The following is a 9,334-nucleotide window of genomic DNA, read 5'->3' as shown; positions in this document are numbered from 1 at the left end:
AACAGAAAGCAAGGGGTTTTTATAGAGCTAAGGGGCTTGGCAGGAGGGGCTTCAGGGAAACAAAGGGGTCACTCCCGATAAGCCTCTGGGCAACCTGACTTCTGGGCTTCACAGCTGCTGAGACCCAGCCATCCAGTGATTGGCCATCCGGTGATCACAACCTCCCCGAAGGCATTCTCTTTCTCCCGCAAAACAGGCTCACAAATCCTCGAGACCCCTGAGTCACCCCTCAAGTTAAACAGGAAAAACAGCAAATTGGTTTAATATCTACAGTACCCCTCAAATACCCGGCTTCAGTAGTTTATCAGTCAAGGCTGTGCATCAGAATCATTAGTGGAACAGAGTCTGTTAATGCAGGTTCCTGGGCTCTGCCCCCGACCTGTTGAGTTTTAGTCTGGGGAAGGTGGTGGTACAGGGCACTTACATATATACTTTTTCAGCCCCCCAAGTGCTGCTGATGGGCAGCGAGGGTTGAGAGCACCAGACTGGAGAGAGCATCCCCAGGCTGGGGAGGGCAATGGTCAAAGTCCTCCAAGCTCCAGAACCAGAGAATAAGCCTCTGGCAGTGAGTTGGGAGGGGAAATCATGAGAAGTGGGTAGACGGGGGAAGGGCAGAGAGGGGAGAGGCAGAGAGCAGAAGCTTTCCTGAACTGAGGCAGAGACCCAGCCACACTGGTCACTGTTTGTTTCCTGGCTTGTCCTTGATTTCTCTCCAAGTTTCTTCTCAAATGGGTGACCCTTCACAGGCTGCCCAGAATGAAGGGCACGTCCAGACACCATTACGCCCATTTCTCACATCCTCATTAAACATGCAGAACACGCCTGGACAGTCCAGAAGGACTTCCAACTAGGTGTAAATTCACAAGCCTTCAATCCTGGAAATCTAATTCCCTTCAACACCCTCATAATCATGAAACACTAGAGTTTCAAAACTGTAAATCAGTCCCTTTATTAAAACATATAAATGTGGTACTGTTTTTGAAATTGGGAAATCAACAGTGGGCGTGTCACCGACTAGTGCCCCAAGGAACTCAAGGGTGGGTTTGGAAGCATTTAACTGTTTTTCCAAGTTGTTTTTTTCCTCCTTTTGTTATGTTAAGGAGACACAACCAGCAACCACCCTGAAGCTAACCAAGCCTCCTTACAAGAGCTACTCCCATGACCTTGCCTTATTTTTGAAAGGAAGATCTCTTCAGGAGATTAAGCCTCATTACCATAGTCTGCAGTGTATGCAGAAGCATGTTTTCCAACTGAGCCTATGCAAGCGAATACCTGCCTCTCCCTTTTGAATATTGATTCTCCAACTGAAATAAAAGTTCCTGCTTCCCTTTGTTCCAGGACTCTATGACTTTGAAAATGATTCCTCATGGCCTCCTATTTGCTGCAAATACGCTTTACTTTGTGAGATAACTTCCACTGGTATAGAGTCTTATTTAACTCACCAGGAGGTGAGCCCACTTGGTTCAGTAACAGAATTGGTGACCCAGAGGGGACATACCCCTTTGTGATGCCTGTGCTGCCGTCTTGACGTCACTGCCCCTTCGGGAGACCCAGCAGCCGCACTGAGAGCTTTGCTCAGAGGACCTCTCCATGGAGGTGAGTGGCACCAACTCCACAACACGGCTGTAAGAGTTATTTCCTTAAGCTGTCTCACAAAGCCTGTCTTTTCGGGCCTGGCTTCAGGGTTTGAGCCCCACCTGAGGTAGCCCAGCTCAGGGGAGTGAGGGTCCCCTCTCTTTGGAAGGATTGCATGACCCGGCCACTCTGGAAGGGCCAATGCTTGGCTCTGGAAAAACAGGAGCAATCCCTGGTGACTAGTCAGGGGTCAAACGCCATCTGGAGATTGAATCTCATCTGGAGTGCACTGAGTCTCTCTAGGGTTCAAATCCCCTCTGGAGATTGAATGTCACCTGGAGTGATGAGGTAGGGGTTTGAGGCCCCCTGAGGTCATTGAGTCTGTCTTTGTGTTGTGCCTGTGATCAGAGGAGAGGTCTCCTTGGATGGATTTAAACCCCTCTGTAGTTGCTGAGCCTATTATTTGTTTGTTTGTGTGTGCGTTTTTGGTTGAGGATGCTCAACATTAGCATTTTTATCAAAGACACTCCACATTTTCCACAGTCTGGCTTTTCTGGACTCCTAGGTGTTCTTTTTTTCCTTGACCTCCTTATCAGTGGTCAATGGCTGAAACCCAGTGTCCACTCATTTTATTTTCCCTTAAGGACTCAGTACACAGCCTGGGTCTAGTTTCAGGCTGTGACGGTGCTAAAACTCCTCTGGGCACAACCTTGTGGCATCTGCATCACCACTAACCATTACAGGTTGCTCCTGGGAGGTTGGGAACAGACCATAAGAAAAGACGCTAGAATCCAGTCAGAGAGCTCTTACAATGACTAGTCGTAATCAAATTTGGAGTCTCAGCCTCCTCTCTCGTGGTCTTAATGAAAGAATTTAAACTCACCCCCACCTCTGGGAGCTCTCATCTGGTTTGTGGGCACCTGGAGCCATTCCCTGTTGGCCCCTGGGTCAGTCATCTGACTAACAATCTGGAACCCTGTTTAGTCTCCTGTCAAGAACCTCTTGAGTATTTTAGGTGCCTACTGAGTCACTTATGGGGACAGGAGACCTATAATTTATTCTGTAAACTGTCCTTTGGGGTTGCATGCACCGGCACAGGAACTGTTGTTTGTGTGACCCTTATCTTGATAATCCTTGGGAAGAGGCCATGAGGGCAAGGCCTGATCACCTCTTTTCCTTCTTTGTCTGTTGTCACTGAGTCAAGGTTAAGTTCAGGCTGGACCTGAGCAGAACCTGGACCTTCTGTAAAATCGAAAACTTGAAAACGTTTTGCCAGTGACTTAACTCTCAACATTGGCGTTGGGAGACCCAGGCCCCAGCCCACTCCAGGCCTTTCACTCTTGCCTCCTGGCTTGCTTTGTTTTGGCTCAGGGACTAAGTGCCTGGGCTGAGTGGGACCTGACTAAATCTTCTAGCTATATTGATGCCCGCAGTCGGGCTCTGCTCCCTTCTCTGGGCCCACTGTCAGTCAGGCACTGGTTTTACCGCCATGGGGAATGCCCCAAGCATCCCCAGAGACTCACCCCTCAGATGCATTTTAACTAATTGGAAACACTTTCAGTTGGATGGCTTATGCCCCAGAAACTCCATCTTAAAGAAAACTCGACTGCTGTCTCCTTGTCTTTATGATGTAGATTTTCTGCTCCCATCTTCTCGAGAACCTAAGAGCCATTCTTTGAAATGCAAATATTTCTAAGAAATTAGTGAGTTTTGTATTGTGCCTGATTCATAACAAAAATTTAACATCTCTGTCTGTGTCTACCTGTGTATTTATGTGTGTCTATATGTATGTGTGGGGGATCAAGGTTGGCCACCTCAAAATGTGTCTCTTTACCTTGAGTGTTTTGGGAACAGGGGACTCTGAGGGAAGCCTTGACCACCCCCACCACTAACTGCCTGACTTTATGTTACCGTACCTGATTCATGGCAGTAATTTTAAAACAATAGCTGTGGAAACTCTGTGTATGTGAGTCTATATGTATGTTATATATGTGTAACATTTTACCTCCAGATGGTATGGTCAAAATTAAGAGCTCTGTTTAATTGGCTTAAAGCCTTTAATTGGCTTTCAAGTTAACATGATATAAATTAATCTTTGGTAAATTAAAGCTGGTTTAAGTTTGTTGGTTTGATTGAAATAGGCATGCCTTCAGAGTAGTCAGTATTTGGGTATGATACCAATATGCAGCCTCGGTTTGCTAGTCAAATAAACTCATGTTATCTGTTACAAATTTGTCAGCAAAATAACAGCTTCAAATGATAGTTAATTTGTCTAATGTCTCATGGAGTTTTCGTGGGTAATATAAGCATAATTGTTGAAAACAAATGATTTAGTTAGATGAAAATGAGTAAGATTTCTTGGGTACAATAATTATGTTTTATGGTCTGTATACTTGAAAGAACAGCTTCCAAATTCCTTTTTGGTGACTTAAAACTTTAGAGTTTTGCTAAATTATGTTAAATGATAAAAATTTGTTGAGTATCTAGGTCATTTTCAAATAAGATAAAACACCGAAACATTATAGCTAAACATATCTAAGTTTATCTACTTTTGGCTTCTTATTACAGAGAAGCTAAAAAGTATTTGGGTCTATTAGTAAATATGCCTTGTTTTATTTCTATGAAGTAGCATGTTTCTACAAATTATGAAAAGTGTTTAGAATCCTAATGTAAAAGAAAGTTTATAATTGCTTACTTCTTAGTTTTTACTTAAAAACTAAGGTTTCTATGGGTTAAAAATACTAATATGTGATTAAAGCTACTAAAAATTAAGGAAAATATGTTTGTATTCAAGGAAAGATGTATCTTTTCAGTAAACAAGGTATAAAGAATGGAAATATTTTTGTTTGCTTTGCTAAGAAAAATAAATTTGTCCTAAAGTACTAGAAGGGAAGAAAGGAAGGCATGGGACAAATTCTGAATGTAAAAAGTAAGTGGCAGAAAGTTTCTGAAAGTAAAACCCTGAGGAGTTTTATGCATGGTCAAGTTGGCTAAGATTAAACTAAATCCAATTAAGTAAATGAGTTTTAATGTCACAAGTAAGCTGGTGCAAAATTAAAATTTGGTCTTATTTCTCTTAAAAGGATAATTTTCTTGAACTTGATAAAGAGATTATAACAGGTTTTTCTTTATCTTTGAGTAAGTCTACCTAAAAGACAGAAAAACTATGTTTTATTAAAATAATTTCCTATGTTCAAAAAGACTGAGGTCTCTCTATTAATATTTTTTTGACTTTTTAACTCTATGTTTGCCCTTGACAGTTTCTGTTGTCATTTTGATTGAATGGATAACTCAGCATTGTTTCACAGTGAGCATTGTTTCCTACTTGATCAAGTGTTTTAAAACTTTTTGATATTTTTGACAAGCTTCCCCCTATCCCCCCCCCAAAAAAAATATTCAAATCCTGAATGAAGTCTTTCTTTTGACCTGGAAGAAGAAAAAAAAAATTTTTTTCTTTGAGAATTTTCAGAGGGTCCCTGGGACACCTCAAAGAAATTTGCTCTCTTCCTACAAGGAGGAAGATACTAAACTTATTAGGCTTATTTGGTATGTTATATTACGTGGGAAGCATTATCAAATAAGTGATGATAAACCTTCTTAGGTGGTATTATGTGTGTAAGTGTTACTGATATAAGTGTTTTAAAAACTGTATAACAGGGCTGGCCCCGTGGCTTAGCGGTTAAGTGCACGCGCTCCGCTGCTGGCGGCCCAGGTTCGGATCCCGGGTGCGCACCAACGCACCGCTTCTCCGGCCATGCTGAGGCTGCGTCCCACATACAGCAACTAGAAGGATGTGCAGCTGTGACGTACAACTATCTACTGGGGCTTTGGGGGAAAAAAATAAACAAAATTAAAAAAATAAGATAAAATAAAAATAAAAACTGTATAACATTACTAAAATTCTGATCTGTCTTGGTTATCTGTCATAATTCTAGTTATTATTTTAAAGTGTTGTGTGTCACAAAAATGAACCAAATTTCTTTGTTAATTGCCATTTTGGGGTCTTGTTTACAGATATTTATTGTTTTACTCTGATGCTTTTACAAGACATGTTTCATCTTCAGAGGAATTCATGAAAAGGACTCTGATACTTACTCTAGAAGGCAGGCTTCTGGTAAACTTTCTGATTATAAAACTGAACTGGGTAAGAAATTACAGACCTCTAATAGAAGAACTGATGACCTCATGAAACTGCTAACAGAAGATTAAGATCAAGAATTGATTACACAGGACCGAATGAACTGATGAAGATAATAATTTTTATGATTTTTCATTTGAAATATTGCTGATTTTTTAAATGTTTTTTTTTTTCAAATTTAAGGAAAACTTTTTCTCTTTTTTCTTAAGCTAACTTTGACTTATAGCAATTTGGTAAATTATACCTTTGTAAGCATAATTGAAACATTTATCTTTTTCTCTCTACCTGATCCCTCCAGGATTTGGAAACTCTTAGTGAGTAAGTGTTGTTTTCATGGCAATATAGTTATTTGCATAAATTCAATAAGAATCTGTTCTCCTTATAACAGGGGACAATTGGAAACACTGGTTATACTACCAAGGCTTTGGAATATCGTATTTGAGAGAAACATGCATAGACTCAGATATGACCGGATAACTTTTGAGAGACAAAGATCAGACTTTATGGAATAAAGCCACTTGGAAGTATTGGCCTGATACCTTGTTTATGGAAGTTCCAAGCAATCTTACCTGGGAAAATAAGGAAGGTCACTTCTCTGGCATGTGCAAGGAACCTCAAAATATTTTGGGGGACCTCGAAAAGAGAGGAATTCACCAAAATCTGTAGGTATTGCAGGTGAAATCTGATGACAAGCCCTTGGCTTGGCTTTCCCCACCTCGAGAGGCCTTTAAAGTTCAATCTGAGATTCCTCATAAAGAGTTCTAGCAAAGCAGATTTAAAAGAGCCTCTATGATCAGTTCCTGTTCTTGCTGCACTTATGTAAATAATTGAATCAAGTTTTATTGAAACTAGACCTATTTTGCAAACCAATTAGTCTTAATTCAGCTATCTTTGGTAAAAATCAGGGTGATTTTAGAGAGAAAAATTATGTTTCAGTAGAAACTATAGTATACATTCATGGATATTAGATTCTAGTCCTGTTAATTATCTTTGAGGTTTTTGTTTTATATCTGTTAACTGGACTGGATCCTGAATTCTTCTGGTTTCCTGAAATATCTGGCTACAAATCTCCAAACTAATATTTTCAATTTTCCCATCATTTTCATTTGGAATCATTGAGAACTGAACCTGTACTTTTTCCTGAAGCTTTGCAAACTGAAGCTGGAGAACTTGATATAAACTTAAGAGATTCATGTCTGTTGCTGTGTAAGCCACGCAGAAAGATACCTGAATGCAGGATGACATCATTAGAGACATTTTAAGCTGAAAAAGATGCTTTGATGCTGACATCAAAAAATCTTCTTAACTGGCTGTCCTCTGAATTCAGAAACTGGTTTATAATTTGCTCCAACTATTAACTTTGTTTTTCTTTTGTTTCCATAGAAATGCTTCTTATTAAATACCTGCTTGCTTGCTTCCACAATATAGGCCTAACTTTGGGAGCTCACCTGCATCACTGCCTTCTAAAATGAACTTAACTGGACTGATCTATTATCAGGACTAAGAAATGTGTTCAGTGAGTTGGAACAATCTACCACTCAGCTTCTGGACTATGAAAGTTCTTTAAATTGCAAAAGGACTGTGAGTTAGGATCAAAATTGCCGAAGCATTCTTTTCTAAGGAGTCACCCCATGGATCCACCACACACAAGTGAAAAAGGCTCCCACCCCTGAACATCAAGAGAGATCATCACAGACAGTTGATGGCTCTGAGTTTTCTTGCAAACCACTCTCTCATTTGAAACTCTTGTTTCAGTGACACTATGCAGATAAGTAATGACCAGCTATCCACCCCAGGCTCTGCCCTGGATCCTAACCAACCCCCTACCATTTAAGCACAGTATGCTTCCAAGGAGGTTGCATGTTCCTGGGCAGCAAGACTAGGTCCGTCAGAGAGATGGGCAACCCAGTAGCTAGACTATAAAGAGCTAGTGGAATCTGAAGGTGGGATGGAGAGGCAAGTATGCCCAGATCCTAAACACATTGAGGCTATAAAAGTACAAATGGTTGTTACGAACAATTTGTGGCTATGCCTCTGGTGACCCACACACCTATTTGAAGATTAGCTGTAAATTCTGCTCCTCTATTGGTCCCTATGACAACACCAATGCTGAGCAGGAAGCAGTTTCAGAAGACGGACCTTCGACCTGTGCCCCTTAAGAATGAGGGGCAGGATAAAACTAGAGGGGGGATTTGTCACTGACTAGTGCCCTAAGGAACTCAAGGGTGGGTTTGGAAGCATTTAACTGTTTTTCCAAGTTGTTTTTTTCCCCCTTTTGTTATGTTAAGGAGACACAACCAGCAACCACCCTGAAGCTAACCAAGCCTCCTTACAAGAGCTACACCCATGACCTTGCCTTATTTTTGAAAGGAAGATCTCTTCAGGAGGAGATTAAGCCTCATTACCATAGTCTGCAGTGTATGCAGGAGCATGTTTTCCAACTGAGCCTGTGCAAGCGAATACGAGCCTCTCCCTTCTGAATATTCATTCTCCAACTGAAATAAAAGTTCCTGCTTCCCTTTCATTCCGGGACGCCATGACTTTGGAAACGATTCCTCATGGCCTCCTATTTGCTGCAAATACGCTTTACTTGGTGAGATAACTTTCACTGGTGTAGAGTCTTATTTAACTCACCAGGAGGTGAGCCTACTTGGTTCAGTAACAGGCAGAGCTAAGTGCCCCAAAGGTATGTTATCTGAGTTATGCAAATACCCACAGAGAGCCAAGGTAGTGTGGGAGATCAAGATTTGGCTACCCTGAAATATATCTCTTTACCTTGATTGTTTTCTCTGAGGGACATTTGACCTCCCCCACTAACTGCCTAAAGAATTTGACATGGTGGCTCCTTCCTGGAACAGATCTTCTATCATGATGGCTATAAAGATAATGTAGGATAGAGGTTACAATAGCAAAGGCACCAAGCCTCTTTTATCAAAAAACTCTGTCTCTCCCTGACCACATTATCTATAGATGACCCCAAAAAGAATTGTCCTCCTGCCCTCTGAAGTCCCATGCCACTACCCACCCCCAACACGCTCCTTGCCTTTAGCTGCAATACTTAAGCAAGCAGCTTAGACAGAGGGACGAGTTGCTCATTTCTGACTTTCTCCCATGTATACATGTTATTAAACTTGGTATTATTTTCTCCTGCTAACCTGTCTTGTTGATTATTTGGCCAGGCATAAGAACCTTAAGGAAAAGGGCAGAGGGAGATTCTCCCTCTTCCCTCGACAGTAGCAAAAAGCTCCGAGCAAGCAGATCACAGGAAGGAACAGAAACCAGTCAGACATTCTGTGAAAATAGGCAGGGGGAAGACAGAATCCAGAGACTGGCGGGCAGCTTCTCACTGCGGCCTGGGGTCGAATCCTGACTTTGCCGTTTACTAGCTGTGGGACTTGGGGCAAGTTTCTTAATCTCTATATAGTCATGTGTCGCTTAACGACAGAGATACATTCTGAGAAATGCATCGTTGGGCAATTTCATTGTTGTGTGAACATCATAGAATACTTACATAAATCTAGACAGTATGACCTATTATGCACCCAGGCTATATGGTACTAATCTTATGGGACAACCATAGTACATGCGGTCCGTCGTTGACCAAAATGTCGTTATGCAGTG

General features: G+C 41.4%; 1 long non-coding RNA gene across 1 annotated transcript; it reads left to right on the top strand.

Annotated features, from left to right (window-relative positions):
- Positions 1 to 731: 731 nt before the first annotated feature.
- LOC131404256 (uncharacterized) lies at positions 732 to 7,411 on the top strand. The gene is made up of 2 exons (XR_009219761.1): positions 732 to 1,596; positions 5,590 to 7,411. It is a non-coding gene; the product is annotated as an uncharacterized LOC131404256 (long non-coding RNA).
- Positions 7,412 to 9,334: the final 1,923 nt, after the last annotated feature.

The sequence above is a fragment of the Diceros bicornis genome, chromosome 4 (genome assembly GCF_020826845.1).
Source record: "Diceros bicornis minor isolate mBicDic1 chromosome 4, mDicBic1.mat.cur, whole genome shotgun sequence".
Lineage (NCBI taxonomy): Eukaryota > Metazoa > Chordata > Mammalia > Perissodactyla > Rhinocerotidae > Diceros > Diceros bicornis.
The sequence above is the reverse complement of the archived record's forward strand: the minus strand, read 5'-3'. Positions and strand labels throughout refer to the sequence as shown.